General features: G+C 46.9%; 1 protein-coding gene and 1 long non-coding RNA gene across 5 annotated transcripts in view; one reads left to right on the top strand and one right to left on the bottom strand.

Moving 5' to 3' along the window:
• Positions 1–19,215: 19,215 nt before the first annotated feature.
• Positions 19,216–21,131, bottom strand: LOC147574478 (uncharacterized). Its single transcript, XR_015243737.1, has 2 exons — positions 20,681–21,131; positions 19,216–20,037 (listed from the first exon to the last, which is right to left on the bottom strand). It is a non-coding gene; the product is annotated as an uncharacterized LOC147574478 (long non-coding RNA).
• A 174-nt stretch (positions 21,132–21,305) lies between these two features.
• Positions 21,306–21,534, top strand: part of TEX2 (testis expressed 2) — a 106,071-nt gene continuing 105,842 nt past the window's right edge. For 2 of the 4 annotated variants that reach the window (XM_086687736.1, XM_086687730.1), the window contains exon 1: positions 21,306–21,434. The gene's annotated coding sequence lies outside the window, so the exon portion shown is untranslated. The remainder of the gene's footprint in view (positions 21,435–21,534) is intronic. The other 2 variants (XM_086687732.1, XM_086687731.1) reach the window with 2 other exon arrangements.

The following is a 21,534-nucleotide window of genomic DNA, read 5'->3' as shown; positions in this document are numbered from 1 at the left end:
CCCTTACAGGGTCACAGATAACCAGCCCTAATCAGCACCTTGCATCTGACAGCTAAAAGCCAAGGTCTTATTTATAGGCTCTGTTACATACTAACCACTCCCCCTTCCCTACCAAGTTCATCTTTTATTATTCTATTTTAAACTGGGGAGATAGCCAATGCCACATCCGTCTTTGTCTGCCATGCCGCCAGGGGGTATAGACTGGGTAGCAGCCATAAACATATATGTAGATATGTTTAATAACAGCTCGGTTGAGATATAATTCACATACCATAAAAATCATCCCTTTAAAGTGCACAAACTCAGTGACTTTTAGTATATTCACAGAGTTGTGCCACCATCACCACCATCAATCTTGGGACATTTTTGTCACCCCCAAAAGAAACCCCGTACCCGCTGGTAGTCACTCCCAATTCCCTTAATGCCCCTGGCCCTAGGAAACCACCAATCTGCTTTCTGTCTCTGGGGATTTGCCTTTTCTGTACCTTTCATATAAAAGGGTCTCAGACAGAATGTGGTCCTTTGTGACCGGCTCCTTTCACTTAGCATCCTATTTTCAAGAATCACCATGTTGGCGCTCAGGCCGGCCTTCCATTTCCTTTTTATTACCAAATAAGATATCATTCATTGTGTTGATGTAGCGTATTTTGTTTATCCATTCATCGGTTGATGGACATTTGGGTTGTTTCCCCCTTTGGGCTCTTGTGAGTAATGCTGCCAGGAACATCCATGCATGAGTGTTTTGGGGGTAGACATAAATACTTAACATCAATTTCCATCAGCAATTTGGCTGAGGACGTGCTTGAGACCAGGTCCGTGAAGGTGGCTGCAAAAGCTGGCCCGTTTTCTGTCACACTGATGGAGCTTTCGGGGAGAAAGGAGGGGGAAGACCAAGCTGCTGCTTAGAAAGTTCAGCCTCATAGACAGGAGCTGAAGACCTGCTTTTTGGTGGGCACTGAGATGGGTGCTGAGACCGTAGCCTCTGCCTCTCTTCCTCTTGATGCTCGTTATTAGCTTCTACTCCCTGCCAGACTCTAGGAGGTGCGCCCAAGGGTCTTCACCTAGTGGGAGAAACAGGTGCTTGACTTCAGGACAGTAAGTGCCCTGGTGACAATAGTTCCTGTCCTGGAACAACAATAGCCCACAAGAGGGGCACTCAGTCCAATTCTGGAGGATCAGGGAAGGCTTCTCAGAGGGGGTGACTTCTGTTCTTACCACATTATACTATACAAATTTCTAAACTTACAGAAAACCTGACATGCTCATTACCAGTGTGTAAGGACTCAAAATCTTGCCAGATTTTTTTCTGAAAAATTTTTTAGGCAAATTTCAGATATTGTGGCAGTTCACCCCTAAATACAGGGGCACAGGGGTGCCTGGTGGCTCAGTTGGTTGAGCGTCTGATTCTTGATTTTGGCTTGGGTCGTGATCCCAGGGTTCTGAGATCGAGCCCCACATTGGGCTCCATGCTGAGCATGGAGAGTGCTTAAGATTCTCTCTCTCCCTCTGCCCTTCTCCCCCACTCATGCTCTCTCTCTCTCTCTCTCAAAAAAAAAATCAAAGAAACAAACAAAAAAATGCTTCAGTACATATTTTTAAAAGGAGGATATTTTCCTGTATACAATACTCCCTTCCCACTGAGCATAAGTCACAATATTCCTTTAATATCCTTAATACCCAGTTCATATTCAAATTTCTCCAATTATTTCAAAAACGTTATTGATGATTGCTTTGTTTGAAAGAGGATCCAATTCAGATGGGGGTCCCCTTTAATTTGCAACGTGAAAGGAGGCCGAGGGGGCTCTGTGAGCAGAGACAGGTCCACAGCAAAGGCCTAGGAGGAGTCTGACATGCCCAGAGCCTAGGACTGTGAAGAAAGGGCCTGCTGGTTCTTGCAGTGGCCCCAGAAACTGCCTCCTGATGTCCCCTCAGGGCAGGAAGTCCTCAAAACCTTCCTACAGCCAGGGGAGAGGTCCATCCTTCCTTCAATTGGCTGCTCTGGAAACTTTCGCGAGTGAGTGATTCTGTCATGGCTTGTCTTGTGCTCTCTATCATGGCTTGTCTTGTCATAGGCCCTGCCTGGACCCCCAGGGCAGTGCTCTTTCTCCCGAGTCATGCCACTTCCTCCCAAGACAGGCAACCATCCTTCCTCAGGCATTCTGGGACGCTAGGACGGTGGCCGATCCTGACTGTGTGACGGCCCAGATTGGTGTTCTCATTTCCCCAGATCTCTGGTGAGCTGCTGTGGTGCCCCTGGATGACTGTTCTAATTGTTGGATTGATGGGGGACCTGGGTGGCTTAGTCAGTTAAGGGTCTGACTTCAGCTCAGGTCATCAACTCACAGTGTGAGTTCTAGCCCCGCATCAGGCTCCATGCTGACATCTCAGAGCCTGCTTGGGATTCTCTCTCTCTCTGCCCCTCCCCCCCCTCTAAATAAATAAATAAATAAATAAATACAAACGAATTTTAGGATTGATCGCCAGAGAAGGTAAGGGTGGCCCTCTCTGTTCTGAGCCCTCTCCTTTGAGAACAGCTATGTGCTCCCCAGGTGGGTTGAAGACGACCTTTTGAGAAGTGTACCCCATTTCCCAGCAGCCCCATTCATCCCTGTCTCTGAGATGTTGCTTCTTTGTGATGGGACTTCGGATGAAAACCACTTCTCAGACTTCACCTTGTGGGCCTTGAGTCCACAGACGGCCTGTGAGCCCTCGGCAGGTGCTCATTTAAACCCAGCCAGCAGGGATGAAAGGGCTGGAGGTAAGGGCCGGTGGGGCGGCTGTGACTGTCCCCAGAACAGCCCCGTGAAGCCCAGGTGTGGGGTACAGGGCAGGGAAGGATCTTTCTTACTCATCAATAGAGTGTCTTTCCAGGCAGTGCTCTAGTTCAGGCCTTACCTTCCCCAGAACTTCTCTATCAGCTCACTTCATCAGGCTCACTAATCAAGCCATCAAGAGCTGGACAAATAATCTAGGAAGCCACTTTTATTGACTCATTCACTCAACATATATCTAAAAAATTTTTTCTGTTAAATTTTTTAACGTTTTTACTTATTTTTGAGAGAGATACAGACAGAGCACGAATGGGGGAAGGGCTGTGGGAGGGGGAGACACAGAAGCCAAGCTCTGAGCTGTCAGCACAGAGCTTGACGTGGGGCTCGAACCCACAAGTCATGGGATCATGACCTGAGCTGAAGTCAGACCCTAAACCGACTGAACCACCCAGGTGCCCCTAAAATGATTTTTTTTAGAGAGAGGAAGAGAGCATGAGCAGAGGAGAGGGGCAGAGAGACAGAGAGACAGAGAGAGAGAGAGAGAGAGAGAGAGAATCTTAAGCAGGCTCCACGCTCAGTATGGAGCCTGAAGCAGGGCTCGATCCCATGACCATGGGATCATGACCTGAGCCGAAATCAAGAGTCGGACACTCAACCAACAGAGCCACCCAGGCGCCCCTCAACAAAATTTATTAGCATTTTCTGTTTGTCAGGCATGGTTCTAGGGGCCAGGCACATAGAGATGAAAGGCACAACGTTCCCACCCTTGCAGGCAGTACAGTAAATTCATTTGCAGCTAATTCATTTCAGAAAGAAACAGAGCAGCCAGAGCACTGAGCACCCGGGTCAGCTGACCCATCATGGACAGGGTCAAAACAGTGGTGTGGTTCATGGGTCTTAATGACCAACTGGTCCCTGGACCACCAGAAACATCTCAGGTGCCTACAGTGGTGTCACCTTCCTCAGAGACCATTGCCTCTGTAGATGGTGCAGCTAATTCTTGTCCTGGGTATTCCATCTGGATTCATTCTGGGAGTGGAAATGGGGGGATGGTTTGAACCCTGTATATTAACTATATATATCATAAGTTCTTTTTCAAGATTTAAGGTTTGTATCTTTTAAAAATTACCATTATCTAGGGGCGCCCAGGTGGCTCAGTCAGTTAAGCATCCGATACTTGGTTTCAGCTCAAGTCACGATCTCACAGTCCATGGGATCAAGCCCTGCATCGGGCTCTGTGCGAGCAGCACGTAGCCTGCTTGAGATTCTGTCTTCCTTCTCTCTGCCCCTCCCCTGCTCATGCTCTCTCTCTCTCTCAAAATAAATAAACTTAAACAAAACAAGACAAAAATTATTATCTAAAGATATTCATCTGTATATAATAGTAATAATGATAATAGTTAAAATAATAGCTACGAATAATAGCTCTTATGTATTAGACATGTTCTAAGGGCTTCAGGCTTTGCATATAATAATAATTGTAATTAAATTTAAATGTAAGTATAATTAAATGATTATAATAAATAATTTAATCTTCACTGCACAACAACCCTGTGAGGTAAGTATGCTATTATTATCTTCATTTCAGAGATGAAAAAACAAGGGTGAGCAAGGTTAAGGGACAGATCCAGGAGAAAATCTATTTGCCTCCAGATCCCTGCTTTTAACCATGATGATATATGTGTTACTTTTGGATGCACTTGAAACAATGCCGTACTTGGAGGAAGTTTTCCAGACTCTGCAGGAAGAAGAGAGAGACCGACAATTCTGTAAGGGACGTCATCTGGAGATTCCCAGATCCCTGAAGTTGCTGAGGTCTTGTGAATTACAGATTCCCAGGCCCTCCTGCAGAATTTCTGGACGGAAGCAACAAAACTCATTATGTCACAGTCCCCCAAACAGCTCTAATGCAGCTGATCCGGGCATCAACCTCATGGAGCCTCAGGTCTACTCCCTCCAGTTTACAGGACAGGTGACTTGGCAGCTGATTTAGCTCCTTACAGAACAGAGATGACCTGGGAAGGATCTGGTGTGGGCAGAGCTATGGTGACCAAGGTGCAGGTTCTTCTTAGGCAGCTCCTCTCTCAGGTGATTTTCTGGTGGGCAGGTGTCAGCTGGGCTTTCTCTGCACTGGTGGTAAGCCCTGGGGCATTCAGGATCCCCTATAAGCTGGACACACACAGTGAGCACAAGTTTCCAGAAAAGCTCAGACTGAACATAGAATACCAATGGGACAGGTGAGCTAGATTCATGCAGGATGTCATATGAGATGACATGAGCCATGTTTCTCACCTGAGGACATTTATGTGAGGTCCCCAGGATAACCTGTGCCCACATACTGAGATGGACCTTGGGCTGAAGTCCCCTGGCAGAAAATTTAGCGTGACATTTATGCTGCCTATGGAGCTATATATACACCTTTTAATGGTCTTTTTAATTCTTCATCTTTGTCTAAGAGTAGTTGCTTACTTTGACCACAAGGTGACGCTAACAGGCTTGGTGGCCCATAGTTGGGGTTGGTTAGATCTTGAGGTCTTTCAAAAGAAAAACTCAAGATTGCTCCCTTCTTAACGGGTCAAATCTTACATTTCTTTTCCCTATTCTTCACTTTCCAATCTTGGTGAGGGGGGACTACCACTCAATAACAAACTGTCATTTGGTATATTAACTTTGGACACTTTTTTTTTTACATGATTGTGGCTATATGGTAGTATAATTGTTTAATCATTTTTAAACTTGATATAATATTTTTCTGTGTCACTACAAGTTCTTCATAAACACATTGATTGCTGCACGTTATATAGCAACCATATATTAAGGTCAGGACAGAGCCCGACGCAGGGCTCGAACTCATGAACTGTGAGATCATGACCTGAGACAAAGTTGGACACCCAACTGACTGAGCCACTCAGGAGCCCCTGTGGTTACATATTTTTAAAGAGCCTTTCCCAGGAGTGCTTCACTGGCTCAGTCAGTGGAACATGCAACTGTTGATCTCAGGGTTGTGAGTTCCAGCTGCATATTGGGTGTAAAGACTACTTAAATAAAACCTTTAAAAAATAATAAAGAGCCTTTCCTACAGATGCATAATGTAGTATTTACAAGTGAAATAATATTATCTAGAATTTACTCAAAAATAATCCAGTTGAGGGGTGCCTGGGTGGCTCAGTCAGTTAAGCATCTGTCTGACTTCGGCTCAGGTCATGATCTAATGGTTCATGAGTTCAAGTCCCATGTCAGACTTGTGCTGACAGCTCAGAGCCTGGATCCTGCTTCAGATTCTGTGTCTCCCTCTCTCTGACCCTCCCCTGCTCACGCTCTGTCTCTCTCTCTCTCTCTCAAAAATAAATAAACATAAAAAAAATAATCCAGTTGAGGGGGGAGTAGAGGATTAATAAAAACAAGAACTTAAGTGGGTGTTGATCACTGATAAAACTCCATTATGGGTACACAGGTGTTGAATATGCTATTCGCTCTACTTTTGTATATGGTTGGAATTTTCTATGATGAAAAGTTTCAAATATAGCTATAAAAAAAATCTTATAATCTGTAAGAGAAGCCAGACCCATAATTCCTCTTCTGCCTAATTTAGTGAGAAAGGCAGGAAACATGGGGTAGCTTTGCAGAATAGTCTTGCTCGTCTCTCTCCTCATCAAATAAGAGTTAAGGTCTCCCTATCACCAAACCATATCAATCCATTTTGCTTTGCTAATACTTTTATTTATTTTTAATAGGGTCATAGAGTTGGAAAGAATCTTTGGTATCCGGTCCTCATTCTTTTAACCTACTGAGAATCTTCTGAATTACAATCAGCGCTCTATGACAATTTCATGCAGACACTTCCCGACCATAGTTTGGTGCAGGCTTTGAGTTTCTGGAACTGTCCAGTGTTTCTCTTCATAGTAGGAAACCTCACCTATCATATCATTTTATTTTTAAATGTTTTTTTTTTTTTTTTTGAGAGAGAGAGAGAGAGCACAAGCAGGGGAGGGGCAGGCTCCACACTGACAGCAAAGAGCCCAATGTGGGGCTCAAAGTCACGAACCTGGAGATCATGACCCGAGCCAAAGTCGGACGCTTGACCATCTGAGCCATTCAGGCGCCCCTCACCTATCATTTTAAATTTCAAAATGAAAATGTTTTGTGTCCTCTGGACATGATGAGCATTGAGCATTTGGAGACTCCCCAGGAGAGGTCACAGCATCAAAATGAAAGTCAGTTATGCCCTTTGTCACCCTGCGTACATACCCCTCCATGGTTTTACTCTCATCTCTCCCTCCTGGCACTTCTATGGGCTGGCACCTTCTACCCACCCACCCGCATCCTTTCCCCAGGATACCTGGTCAACTCTGCCAGCACGGGCCTGTCACACAGCACTTGCTCAGCGCGGCTGGTCCCCTGGGGGGAGATCTGGAAGAGGAGCCTGAGGAAAGGCTGCAAATCCTCCCCTATAGGTTTTGGTTTTTCAGTCCTCCAGAGTCCTTCTATGTGGAGTCTAAAACACAAAAACAGAACTCGCGGATGCAGAGAACAGATTGGTGGTTGCCAGAGGCAGGGGTTAGGGGTGGTGACATGGGTGAAGGGGGTCAAAAGGCACAAACTTCCACTTATAAAATAAACATGTCCTAAAAAATAAAAAATAAAAATAAATAAGTCTTGAGGATATAATGTATAGCATGGTGACTATAATTAATAATACACTATCATATATTGCTGAGGGAATAGATCTGAAAAGTTCCCATCACATCACAAGAAAAAAAATTTTTTGTAACTATGTGTGGTGTTGGATGTTAATTAGACTCACTATGGTGATCATTTTGCAGTAGATATAGAAACCAAATCATTGCACACCTGAAATTAATATAATGTTATATGTCAATTACATCTCAACTAAGGAAAGCAAGAAAAAGGGGCACCTGAGTGGCTCAGTTGGTTGAGTGTCCGACTTCGGCTCAGGTCATGATCTCACGGCTCATGAGTTCGAGCCCCACGTCAGGCTCTGTGCTGACAACTCAGAGCCTGGAATCTCCTTCGGAGTCTGTGTCTCCCTCTCTCTTTGCTCCTCCGCTGCTCATACTCTGTCTGTCTGTCTGTCTCTCTCTCTCAAAAATAAATAAACATTAAAAAAAAAAAGAAAAGCAGGAAAAAAAGAACAAAGTAGGTGTTTAGTAAATATAGGCTGTCTTCAGCTTTTACTGTATGAGTAATTATAAATATAAATTTATTAATATTTGATATTTAATATTAGATACTCTGGGGAAAAGAGAGTCCTTAAGGCAAAACAAAAGCTAGAACGCCCTCTCCCTCTTTTTTTTTTTCCCTGCCTTGGTCACAGAAACAGGAGTTTCTATCTTTATATATGCCATGTGATTTAGGAGCCAAAGTCTTTTAAGGGGAGAGAGTTCACTGTCTTAAACAAATACCACTACCCAAGGTTTTTATTAGGTTCGGTGTTGGATATAAAGTCATTGGAATCACTACCCTCCTCCCACCATATATGAGAAGAATTTTCTCCAGGCCTTGGAAACTCCACCCTATGGATTCAGAATTTGCACCTCTTTTTTCTCATGGGCCTGCTTTGTTCCCTCGATGGGACTTGTTGGTTTGAAGTTTCTGAGACACAAAGAAATGATGTCTGTCATACCACCGTGGAGTGAGAACAAAACTTTGGCTCATCCCAGCAGCTTCTAGCCTAAAAATACCTCAATTACAGGAACTTTGCCTGTCTTTTCCTTCTGATAGACAGGGCTGGAGGTAGACAGGACCCTTCTAAGCTCTAGGTGGATAGAACATGTGTCTATGAGAAGAGGGGTGTTTCCCCTGGCCCAACAGGCCCAGAGGGGTCCCTTCTTATGACGGCCTGACACTGTGGAAGGAGAAAGAAACAAGAGCTGATCCCTGCTGTCCCAGAGCTCACCATCCAGGATCGGAGATGCCAATAATGACAGGAATCACTCTTTTGGTAAGTATCACAGAGGAGATAAACAGCAGCAGCAGGACCTAGACGTCTCTGATTTACAACCCAGGGCCAAAGGAAACAGGTCGCCACGGTGACAGGACTCAATTCACCTTTAGAGAAGGAAGATTCTAGCAAAAGTGAAGAGGCCTGAGAATTAAGAGGTAGATATTGATGAAAAGGGTTGAAAAAGTTGGGATCTGATACTGATTGACGTCCAGAAAGGGAGAAAAGGCAGGGAGGTTTCAAGTTGTTCCCTGGGCACTCTGTCAGCAGAAACACTAACCAGAATTATAGCAGATACGTGACTTCTATAGCCAAGTGCTCGGAAAGGTCACTGAGATACAATCATATAATCACAGCTACGTGGGAGTCTTGAGTGATGCCAACAGGCCCCCGACTGTCACGTCCTTTCGTGCCAGAGGCAGGTCACCTCCATGGATTGCTCCCCGTCGTGGACACCTCTTCCCTGGCACTCTACCCACAGATGAGATCCTTGCAGATGAGAGCTAAATCTTCTTATCAGGCATTTTAATTGTTGGCATCCAACCTTTATTGCCCAAACATTAGAACTTTAATGATGGAAATTAAGAGGGGGAAAAAAGAAACACCAGCAATCCTATCACACCCCCGTATCAATGTAGTGCATTGACCATTCCCAGCCCCCGTGTATAAGATGAAGAGAACAGGCCTGTGGGGACATTGTTTGGTGCTCGTAGCAGACATCCCAGGGCCTGCCCTGGCCAACACCCCACCCTTACATTTCCTGGCACCGATGGACAGATGGATGCCCCACCTGCTGGACAGGAAACAGACCACCAGAAATGTGTGACCTGACCTGGGTGACAAAGCTGCTGTCACTGTCCCACCACGGCTCAGAGGGGATGTGAGAAACTAGACTAAGGAGCAAAGTTTGGATGAGATGAGAGGTAGGCAGTAGAGGTTTGGGACAGGACTGAGTAAGAGTCAAGAAAGACAGAGAAGCGACCTGAGGTTTGGCAGAGTTCAGATATCAAGGATTTGACAAGAACCACTCCAGGGGAACAGTGGAGGCAGAAGCCCCTTTGGAGCAGGTTAAAGAGGATGAAAGGAGAGGAAGAGAACTTTTTTTTGTTGTTTTTTTTTTTTTGAGAAAGGATGGCAGAGAATGGGACAGCATGAGGGAGTCTTGGACCGGAGAGAAGGGGGTTTTCAGAAGAGAGATACAGGGCATGATTGTGTGTTGGCGGGAAGGATCCAGTTGAGAGAAAGAAACTGATTATGCAAGAGAAACAGGGGGGGGAATGACTAGATCAGCAGACTCCTAGGAAGCCAGCGAGGTTAGACCTTGGGAAGGACTGAGGACAGTAAACAGAGGGCATGCATGAAAAGGCCACAGGTAGAGTTGGCGTGGAGAAGATAGGGGACTTTCTGCCTCCCTGGGTACTTACGTCCCGGGAAGGAGATGATGGGGTTAGCGGTTAAGAGGGGGGAGGCGGTGTTGGGCATCCGTAGGGAGAGCGGTCAGTCCCAGAGTGCTGTCCCTCGCTGGCCAGGCCTGAATGCCCACGTGAGGTCTGCGATGAGGAAGCACTGAGTGAAGGTGAAAGCAGAGTCCAGGTGAGCACTGATGGTGGCTGTGGAGAAGGAGAGAGGCAGACACATTTGAGAGTTTGGATGTGCCCAAACCAGGACTTGTCCATGGACTGGATGTGCCCAGGGGAGGGTGAAATCAAGAGTAACTCATTGTTCTTGACTCGAGCCAGTGAGCGTGGGGAGGAGGGGCATGGACTAAGATGGGGGTGGCAGAGACCAAGAGCTCCATTTGAGGAGTCAAGAAAGAGAAGCGACCTGAGATTTGGCAGAGTTCAGCTATCAAGGATTTGACAAGCGGGAAGTTGGGTGAGGCTGGAGCATAAGGGGGAGGTTTTCTCCTCTGCTCTGCTCTACAGTGTATGAGAAGTATGTCGTGAGCTGGGTCTGGGTATGTGGCTTCACCATCCTGACTTGCACAAAGAGGAAGAAGGTCTCCAGCGCTAGACTGCAAGCTCCTTGCAGGCAGGGCCCGTGTTTTGTTCACTGACATATCTCCAGCACCTCGCAGAACACCTGGAAGGCAGTAGGTTGCCATGACCATTTTCTGTCTGGATAGATAGATAACATCACGGTCCCCCCCCCCCACCCTCCAGAAACTGGGTGACTTTGTAAAGCCTGGAACAGATACTTTCATAGCTTAATGAGAGAGGCCTTGCTAATTACACGATGATGACAATGAGTTGGGGATGACTTATAGTCAGGAAGGACCAACTGCTCCTCTGAATAATCACTTGAATGGGTCACACCATGATTGCTCGGAGTGCCATGACTGGCGAAGTGGATGGATGTAGGAGGGTGGGGTGGGTGATCAGAAAGTGGGAGGAAAGGAGTTCCAATTCCACCAGTAAGCTGGGTTTGCTTTGTGACTTCAGGCTAACTACTTGACCTCTCCCACCTTGTGAATTTGTTTTTTATGGGGGGGAGGAGTGTTTTTTTTTTTAAGTTTATTTATTTATTTTGAGAGAGAGAGGACATGAGTGGGGGAGGGGCAAATAGAGAAGGAGAGAGAGAATCCCAAGCAGGCTCCATGCTATTAGCACCGAGCCTGACACAGGGCTCAGTCTCAGGAACAAGGAGGCCATGATCTGAACTGAAATCAAGAGTCAGATGCTTAACCAACTGAGCCACCCAATCACCCCAGTTATTTTTAATGGAAGTGATAGAGATCTACCACCCCAAATGGCCATAGGCACCGCTGATAAAATTGTGGCACCTCTGTGGCAAACAAGGGGACCTAATAAGGCAGAAGCTGAGCACCAGTTCTCAGAAACGGAGACTTTGTCTCTACTCTAGGAGACTTTGTTGGGGCCCTGGATGCTATCAAAGATGCCAAGTTGTTTTCTAGCCAAAAGACAACTGCAAGGCTTGACCTTGAGGAAGGTAGATGGAAAACGTAGTCTGTGGTTGTTCTGTTCTTTGTCCGTGTGTCCCAGGGACCTGCTGGAAGCATTTCCAGTTTCCTCTGCCTGAATTGAGCAGGTGCTACCTGTAGGGCGGAGGCCTCTCTGATCTCTTCCTGCCAAGTCACACAGGCCGATGACTGAGATCCTCAGGACAGCTTCATGAGGACCAGGTGCCTGGAGTACGTGTGTGCCACAGAAAGAAAGAGGAAGGAACTGGCGTGGGGGTGAGTAACAGAGATACCACACGCTCGAGTCCTCCTACAATAGTAAAGTGACCATGTGGCAGGCAGCCAGGTGAGCAGTCATAAAACAATAGAGAGATGGAAACATGCAGGATGGAAGGCATGGAATGATCTAACCTCTGTGATTTTATAGAAGAGGAAACTGAAGCCCCACAAAAGTCATCCGTTTTTTTCACCAGACATTTCTCAAGAGCTAATTATGTGCTAAGTACCAGGCCAGTGTTTTGGTTAAATATTGCTGCAAAACACATCACCCCAAAACTCAGAGGCTTAAAACAACAGCCATTTTATTATTTCTCACATATCTGTGGGCCAGCGGACCTCAGCCGTGTGGGTCTTTGGTTCCATATGGTAATGGCTGAGGCTCCAGTTATTTGGGGCAAGACTCAGCTAGACCCTTCAAGATGGCTCACTCACAGAGATGGCAGTTGGTGCCAATTGTTGGCTGGGAGATTACCTGGGTCTTTCACCTGCCATGCCTCAGTGCTCTTCTGTATGGCTTCTCCATGTGACTTGGGCTTCTCAGAGCATGGTGACTGATTTCCAAAGGCCAGAAAGTGGAAGCTGTCAGGCCCATTAATGCCCAGGCTCAGAAGTTCCAGAATGCTACTTCTGCTGCATTCTATTGGTTAAAGCCAGTCATAGGGGTGTGTTAGTTAGTTACCTACTGCTGCGTAACAAATAATTCTAAAACTTAGTGGTTTAAAATGATGATATTTATCTCTCACTGCTTCTATGGGTTGTTCAGGAAATATGGAGCAGTTTTGCTGGGCGTTCTGACTTGGGGTATCTCATGAGATTGTAGTCAAAATGTTGGCCGGAGTTGAGCTCATGTGAAGGCTTAATTGGGACTGGAGGATCCATTTCCAAGATGGCCCACTCATAAAGTTGGCAAATTTGTGCTTGCTTTTGGCAAGAGGACTCTGTTCTTCTGCACATGGGCCTCTCCACAGCCTGCGTGAGTGTCCTTGTGACATGGTGGCTGGCTTCCCCAGAGCAAGTGATCCAAGAGATCAAGGCAGGCCTTTACAAGCTAGCTTCAAAGTCAGACTTCATCACCTCTGCCGCACAGTTTTGTCACACAGACCAGCCCTGATTTGCAGTAGGAGACCATGAAAGGGCATGAATGACCAGGAAGTAAGGATCACTGGGAACATCTTGGAGGCTGGCTACACACAAGGCTAGCCCAAGATTCCAACCGGCAGAGAAATAGACGCTACCTCTGGATAGGGGGAATGACCAAGACTTTGTGACCATCTTTATCCACCAGAGCCCAGCCCCAGAGATTTAGCAGAGGACCAGACAGAAGAACTTTGTGCTCACAGAATTTACAGTCTAGACCATAGTCTAGGTCCTACAGTCCAGGCAGGACCACATAGAAAACTAGTGTCAGAGAATGGATGTGTCTATCTCAGCCTGAGGCTGAGAAAAAGCCAATAATACACCCAAAGTCATATAGTGAGTAAGTGGCAGAGCTGAGGTTAATACTCAGGCCCTTCTGACCCCAAGCCAAGCCCTCCTTCCCCTTATGTTATAATGTTACATTTCAAATAGTCAATACAACATTGTATATAGTGTAAAATAACAGCTATGTAAACCAAACTATGCTTTTAAAAAGAACAGAAGGAAATACAATGTTGACAGTTATTAATAAGTGGGAAGCAGATGAGTGAGGGGTTTTTTTGTTGGGTTTTTTTTTTTTACTTCTTCTAAGTTTCTGGTTTTTTAATGCTCTAAATTGAGCTCCTACCACTTTCATGATAAAAAACCCCAACCGTTTCCTTCTGTGGTGGATCACACAGGCCCGGAGAAGAGACGTGTACTTGGGTGGAGGGGGGGTGGGGGAGGGGTTGGAGAAGGAACTGGAGGGGACAGTGAGAGGGGAGCCCTCCACCTGCAGATTTGGGTTCCTCCTCTGCTGGGCGGGCGGCATTCATTGTGCTTCGAGTATCTGGTTCTTCTGAAAGTTACATGGCTGTTAATTAACACACCTGTGCAAACAAAGCTGACCCCCCCCCACCTGACCCCCCCCCCTCCACTGAGGTGTGGGAGGAAGGACCTCATTCTAAAGAAGAGATGTGCTTCCCACTCTCCAACAGCTGGCAGAGCAAAGGCAAACTAGAGGGCTGACATTTCTCCTTGATGGGATATATCTCTAGTGCTGTTTTCTGGTCCAAGATCAAGGTGACTTCCTCTCAAATACGAGTTTACATACGGAAACAATGTTTGATATTGATGCTTTCCTGGAAACTCCAAGATAGGTAGTCACTGTAAATACAACTGTTTGGCTGTTTAAAGTATTAGAAGTCCTTTTATGTTCCCTGCAACCATGGTATGTCTTCTTTCACTTTTATTTTTGAGGCTTAAACACGTCACTCCATCGTCCTCTTCCACTGCCAGAGCGTATTTTCCCTGGAGTGAAAAACAACAGCTTCCATTAATGGAGCACCTATTATGCAAAGCTGCTATATTAAGTATTTATACATATATTTAACCTTTGCAATAACATATGATGTGGGTATCTCCAATTTAGAGATGAGAAAACAGCAGCTCAAGGGAGTTCAATATCTTCTCCAGGGTCACATGGCTCAGAAATGACAAAGGCAAAACCTTGAACCCAGGTCCAAATGACCCCCCAAAAGCTGCTAGCCTGATGCTGATTCCCTGAAAAGAACATTACAACAACATTAAAAGACATTTGAGGGGCGCCTGGGTGGCGCAGTCAGTTAAGCGTCCGACTTCAGCCAGGTCACGATCTCGCGGTCCGTGAGTTCGAGCCCCGCATCAGGCTCTGGGCTGATGGCTCAGAGCCTGGAGCCTGTTTCCGATTCTGTGTCTCCCTCTCTCTCTGCCCCACCCCCGTTCATGCTATGTCTCTCTCTGTCCCCCCAAAAATAAATAAACGTTGAAAAAAAAAAGACATTTGAAATATCATATCCCTATACCCTAAGATGGCGGTTTTGGGGGGAAAGTTCAAGGTTCTCTTTTAGAAAATGGACTTTGTACCAGAAACTTCTTGAGCACCACTTGAGAACTTCTAGCTACCGCTGCAGTGGCCAGTTCTGTGAATACTCCTACCAGCTTAGAGCAGGTGCAATCTGACAGTGTCTTGCCTCAGGCCCGCAGCTGGCACCTCTCAGCTCCCCCCACCCCAGGGCATCTGTCAACATCCCCTCGGAGCCAGGCCAGTGCCTCCTGGAATCAGGGCAGAGCCTTTCACCAATGGGGTCAGAGGCCATTGGATAAATGCCTTCGCCTTTGTCCCCCATCCCAGATGTGGGTCCTGAGATGCTTTCCGCAGGGCTTCTCAGTCCTTCCAAATCAAGCAGCTGGAATGTGGCCACCCCAATGACACATCATCAAATGCCTCTGCCTTCCATTCTTGCTTTGAGTCCTGAGCCTCAGGTATGCTTCTTGGCTTCATACTCCACAATAATGTATTTGTATGTGAGCTTTGTCTCAAAGGACATCTCTCACATTCCAGGACACCCTGGCCAGCACAGATTGAAACATTTCCTTTGCTTAAGTGCTCACTCAAATATAGACCATCTTTGTCTTGTGAATCACATGGGTGCTGAGTAGAATACATATGTGGAAATGGCAAAGATTTGCAATTCCACTTCCATTTCAGTTCTACTTAACAACCTGGTCAGGAGCTAACATTTCCTACTGACTTGTAGGAAATATACCAGGGAATATAAGTAGAAAGCATATGAACCTCCTTTTCAAAATTAAAAAAACAAAAATAAAAACAAAAAAGCTCAACCTTCCCCCATGTTTAGGTGGGTGTATATGTTGCTAAATGGTCAGCTGAGCCCTCCTGTTTCTGCTACTTAAGGGGTGATATATGCTGGTGGGGAGGAGAAACGCAGGGCTGGGGCCACACTCATTGGCTGCACTGTTCCACCCTCTCATCCCTGGAGTTAGAACTGTGCTCCAGGGTGATTCTGAGCGAGCTGGAGATTGAATTTCCCACGCTGGAGTGGAGCAGCGGGACTGGTGGTTGGAAGGCAGCGAGGATGGTGAGTGACATCAAGGTTTTAGGGAAAGCAAGAGGGTAACTGTTGTATTGTGTATTCATTCTCTGTAAGCATTGGGGGCGGGGGTCTGAGAGGCAAGGCATAGAGTGGGCAAGGAAAGAATTTCTCCCTAGAAATTATTTTTGTTTGTTTGTTTATTTATTTATTTTGAGAGAGAAAGAGAGATGCAGGAAGGGCAGAGAGAGAGAGAGAGAGAGAGAGAGAGAGAGGGAATCCTAAGCAGGCTCTGCACTGTCAGCTCAGAGCCTGACGTGGGGCTCGAACTCACGAACCATGAGATTACCTGGGCTGAAACCAAGAGTTGGACGCTTAACCAACTGAGCCACCCAGGTACCCCCTCCCTAGAAATTCTACTCTGGCTCTGCTCCACATCAACTGGAAGCCACCATTCCCCCAGTGACCCTGGGAATGACAGAGCTTTGAGACATTTATATTTGATAACCCCAGGTCTCATGTGCTAACTAGCAGAGTAAATAAGTGACATCACCTGCAGTTCGCTGCTCCCTGATGACCGGGAATTAGTCACAGAGCATCAGCCCACTGGTGGAGGCCTCTCTAAAGCCCCTGAAGACTCCCTCAAACATCCCTTCCCACAGATGCTCATGTTTTGATGATGGTAAGAGTCCTGATTATTAGCAGGTTTTTATTTTAGAAGGAAAACCAGACCACAATATGTTCTCCCCGCCCGCCCCCCATCATTTTGGAGAGTCACCCCAGGACTGGTGCAGAGTGAACAGAGAGTGAGTGCACAGTCACCCATCATTCTTTGTAAGGAACTGAGGTACGGGAAACCAGGACTTGACCATCTTTAGAAATTCCAGTTCTGTGGCCACACCTGACTTTGTCGTTCCTCAGAATCATTCTTCTGTGAAGAACCTTGCCTCCCCATCCCACTCCGAATGAAAGCTAACCTGGGTCTTCTCACCTGTCTTGCTCCCACATATTTGTCCCAGCCTATCCCCTCCTCCTTGGATTTCCTTCTATGTCCATCCAACATAGGATCCATGACCCATCATTTCAACCCTTCTGTGGTCAGTACCTGCTGTTTTGCTTTCCTCCGGTTCCCGACCCTGTAAATTGGAGACCCTGGATTCTCCACACCTGGGCCCAGCCGCCTAGTCCTCCACGGTCCTGTGGCCGCCTCAAGTGCGTGGGCCCAAGGGGCTGCCCAGAACTCTTCCTCCCTTCCTTCCTCCCTCCCTCCCTCCCTTCCTTCCTTCCTTCCTTCCTTCCTTCCTTCCTTCCTCTTTCTTTTTTAGAACTCTTCCTTTCAATCTGGAAGCTCGAAGCTCCTTTCATTCCCTCTCAGAGGCTTTTTCAGTTCTTCACTGTTTCCTTCAAACCCCTGTTATCACCTCCCACCTACTCTCAAGAGATGACTTTGCTTCTCACTTTAGAGCTAAAAAGAAAAAAAGAAGCCAGCAGGCAGGAATTTCCTCAACTTCCTGCCTTCCACCTATGAATGAATCTGCACCCACACCCATTCTTACCAGTGTCTAGCTCACTGCAGTGGGAGACCAGACCCTCTTCCTGCCCCGGGCCTGCTCCCTTTCCCTGTGGGCCTCCTGGGACCCTGTCCGGTGGGCCCTCTCCTGCCTGACCTTTCCATTCTCTTTTCTTAGCTCTTCTCCTCAGCCCAGCTCTGAGGGTCCTCTGCATTCCCAGCCCCACCAATACTGCTTTCACTTGCGACCCAATAACTTTCTAATTTCCAAACCCCCAAGTTTACCGTTCAGGCCTCTTCCAACTTGAACCTTCTGAGGCATGTGTCGCTATTGACCACTTCCTCCTTCTCCAAATATCTTCTTCCTTGGGTTTTTATCTCCTTTTCCGGTTTCTTTTCTTTATTTTATGTTATTTTATTTTAGTTTAGTTTTTAATTGTTTTTTAAATTTTTTTAACATGTATTCATTTTTGAAAGGCAGAGAGAGACAGAGAACAAATGGGGGAGGGGCAGAGAGAGAGGGAGACACAGAAACAGAAGCAGGCTCCAGGTTCTGGGCTCCCGGCTACCAGCCCAGAGCCCGCCGCAGGGCTCGAACTCATGGACCGCGAGATCATGACCTGAGCCGAAAGTCGGCCACTTAACCGACTGAGCCACCCAGGCACCCCTGGTTTCTTTTCTTAATGGCCCTCTCCTGGCCACCCCTAAAACATTACTGGGTTCATCAGGGTGGGTATTAGTGCCTATTCTGTGGCCCGGAGCTCCTGGGCTTACATTTACGGAAGCCTATAAGGGTCTATCAACTTGATACATCTTTCTCTACTAGATCTAGTGGCCAAACTCTACCATTTTTTTTTTTTTTTTACACTTTTTAATAGTTACTTTCGTCTCCATCCCCAGTGCTTAAGCACCTGGTACTTCCTGAGCTCTCAGTGATTGCTCATTAAGGGTACAGCTTGTGCACAATGGACCCCTAGCCTATTTTAGGTGTACAGGTGGATCAACTTTTTTTGTTTTTGTATACTTTGTAACCATTTCTCTCGTCAAAAGTACAAATGCACTGTCAAAAAATTGAATTAAAAATCTTATAGCATTTTTGTTTGCTTAGGGTTTGGGGAGAAAATAGGGATTATCTTGAAATGCCATAATTGGGGATAATTCAAGTCGCCAGAACCTATGTTAGCTAAAGCTGAAGACTGGGTTGACGGTTGGGAGAAAGGGTGGCTGATGCCAGAGCAATAATAAAACTTGAGCTTGAATTTCTATGACTTCCACCTCTACTATAGGTAGGAAATTTATTTTCTGCATGTAAAGCAGCTATTTGGGGGATAAAGTAAAGAATCTTGTGTGATATCTGAATTTAGCATCACGATCCCTGACCTATGTCATAGGTTGCCATAATGAGTCATAGATGCCAAACTTTAAAATTACTCTTTTCATTTATAAGCTCAAAGTACAGGTGTATATATATATATATATATATATATATATATATATTCTCTATTTGACTTGATTTTCATGCCAGCCCAAGGAGGCAGAATTGGTTATTATCCTACTTTATTTTATTTGGGAGAGAGAGAGCACACAAGCAGGGGAGAGGGACAGAGGGAGAGAGAGAGAATCTTAAGTGGGCTCCACACTCAGCATGGAGCCAGACGCAGATGGAGCCCTGGGCTCCATCCATCCCACAGCCCTGGGCTCATGACCTGAGCCAATCAAGAGTCAGACGCTCAACTGACTGGGCCACCCTGGCGCCCCTATTATCCCATTTTATAGATGAGCAATCCAGGCTCAAAGAGATTTAATTATACATCTTGTTCAAAGTCAAATAGATGTAAGTTAGAGCAAGGGAACTTAAACTCCAAGGCAGTGCTTCTATATTACATTGTTGGTGAAGATTAGTGATATTTATTCCTTTTGCCTTTTGAAGTTATCCATCCATCCTGTTTCTGGCAGCAACAAAGGGCATTTGGCAGGCACTGGAGCGGAGCAGTTAGGAGGATCCTGGTGATTAGGGTCATGAATGCTGGCTCTTTCTTTAGCTAGTCTTGTGATCTTGGACTCATCAGCAATCCTCTCTGGCCTTCAGTTTCTGCATCCATAAAATGGAGGAAACAGCAATCCTATCTACCACACAGGATTATTGCGAGGTTTCAATGACAATATGTACAAAGTCCTAGGCTTAGTAAGGTGCATAGCAGGTTCTTACTAGGTATGAAGTATTAATATTATTATGTTATTATATATCCATTTATTTTTCAAAGCATCCAAGTTACTCGCTTTTCAAAAAGAAGGGATCCTTCTGAGTGTTCATGCTGGATCTTACTGGACTCTAGTTTGAGGTCAGGTTGATATAGTATTAATTAATCTAATATTTATGTAGGGCTTGAAATGAGCATGGGGGGGGGGGGACTCTTGAGATGCATCTTGCCAGCTTCAAGTGGTGCAGTTTCAGGGCCTATCCTCCAACCCCCCACTGAGGTGGAGGTTTTAAGATATAGCCAAGAAGAGTTTGGGAGCTGTTTCTCCAGTGATAATGGCCCTTGTTGCACATTTCCAGATATGCATGAATGGAGCCTTCTCCTGTTGAGGAAGAGTTCCTTTTCCTTTGGGAACCAAGAGGAGACATGGTAATACCAGGCAGTGATATCAGCAACCCAGAGACTTAACCCTGACAAGGCTGATCAGTGTGTGTGTGGAGATATCTCTGGCAAACCCAGAACCCAGCAGATATTACAGCAAAATATGGGTTGTTCTGTGGAAGCTATTTGCTCCTCATAGGAGGGGTCTAGGTGGGAGAGGCTGACCTTGAAATCGAAGGCAGTGACTTTTCAGTCAGATGCATACCTGGGACACGGAGGATGAGGAGAGGAGGGGGGCTGGGAGAGTAGGCAGGACTCGATGGCACTGGAAGGGACCTCCAGAGGGGCAAGGCACCCTCCTGGGCTTATGACTGGGTCTGGTCACAGCAATGAGGAAGGGTGTGTTTGCCATTAAGATATTTCAGCATTGTCTTACTACTCAGAGAACAAGACTGGTTTGTTACCTTATCCCAGCCCAGTTCCCTTCAAATTCAGTTCTTAGCAGGACCCACTCAGCCAGCTGCTCTGAGTTTCTTAGTAGGTGGCCTCCAGCCCAGCTAGAAAGTCTCCCAGCCATAATACTGATTTTGAGGACAAAAGAGAGTTTAGCTTTATTTTTGGCAGTTGACTTTGAATTCCATTACTATGATGGACTCGAAATACGCACCTGAGTGTGTGTGGATCTTGTACCACCTACATTAGACTCACGTCGGGGGAGGGATGTTGAAAAATGAGTATTTTCCCCAGTTCCATTCCAGAAGTAGGAAATGAGAGACTCTGGTGGGACCTAGGGATCTTTATGTCAAACTCCTCCAGGGTGAAGCTGAGGATGTGTCTTTTTAAGCGAATTTCTGGGATTGGACGGGATAGATGACGGCCTTCTAAAACCCAAATTTGAGTGAATATGCCCAGCGGGAAACCCCTGGCTCTCGCAGCCTCAGTTTCTCCCTTCGGCCAGGGCACGTTCTGCCCCCACTTGTTTGCTAGGCTGCAGGAAGAGGAAATTAGTAAGTGCAAAGAACTGGAGAAAGCGCCGCAGCTGGGCTGGGAGAGAAGAGAAGCTCTTACCCCTCCCACCCGGACTCTGCAGGTAACCGTGTCACCGCCCCTCTAGCCCTGTGGGCAGCGGTCCCTTTAACAGACCTGACCAATCGCGCGCCCATTTCCGCGGGCGCTCCTCGGCGCGCGGGTAGGGGCTGGATTGGCCGTGCCTGGCGCGCGGCCTGCTCCGCCCCTGCGGCCCTCTGGTTGGTGGCGGCGGCCGCGGGCGCGGGGCGGGTCCGCCGGCGGGGCGGGGCGGCCGGTGCCCGGGGGCGGGCGGGCGGCAGGACAGCGGCCGGAGCCCGAGCCCGAGCCGGAGCCGCGGCGGCCGCGGAGCACGGGCGCCGGCGCAGTACAATGAAGCAGCCAGCGGAGCCGGGGTGAGCGCGACCGGGGCCGGGCGGGGGGCGGTGGAGGGAGCGCCCGCGGAGAAGGCCCGGGCGGGGGGCGGCCCGACCCCGCAGGGTCCCGGCTGTGCCG

Source organism: Puma concolor, chromosome E1 (genome assembly GCF_028749965.1).
Source record: "Puma concolor isolate L17-30 chromosome E1, mPumCon1.1.hap2, whole genome shotgun sequence".
NCBI classification, from domain to species: Eukaryota; Metazoa; Chordata; class Mammalia; order Carnivora; family Felidae; genus Puma; species Puma concolor.
Note: the sequence above shows the minus strand (reverse complement) of the source record. Positions and strands in the feature narration are given on the sequence as shown.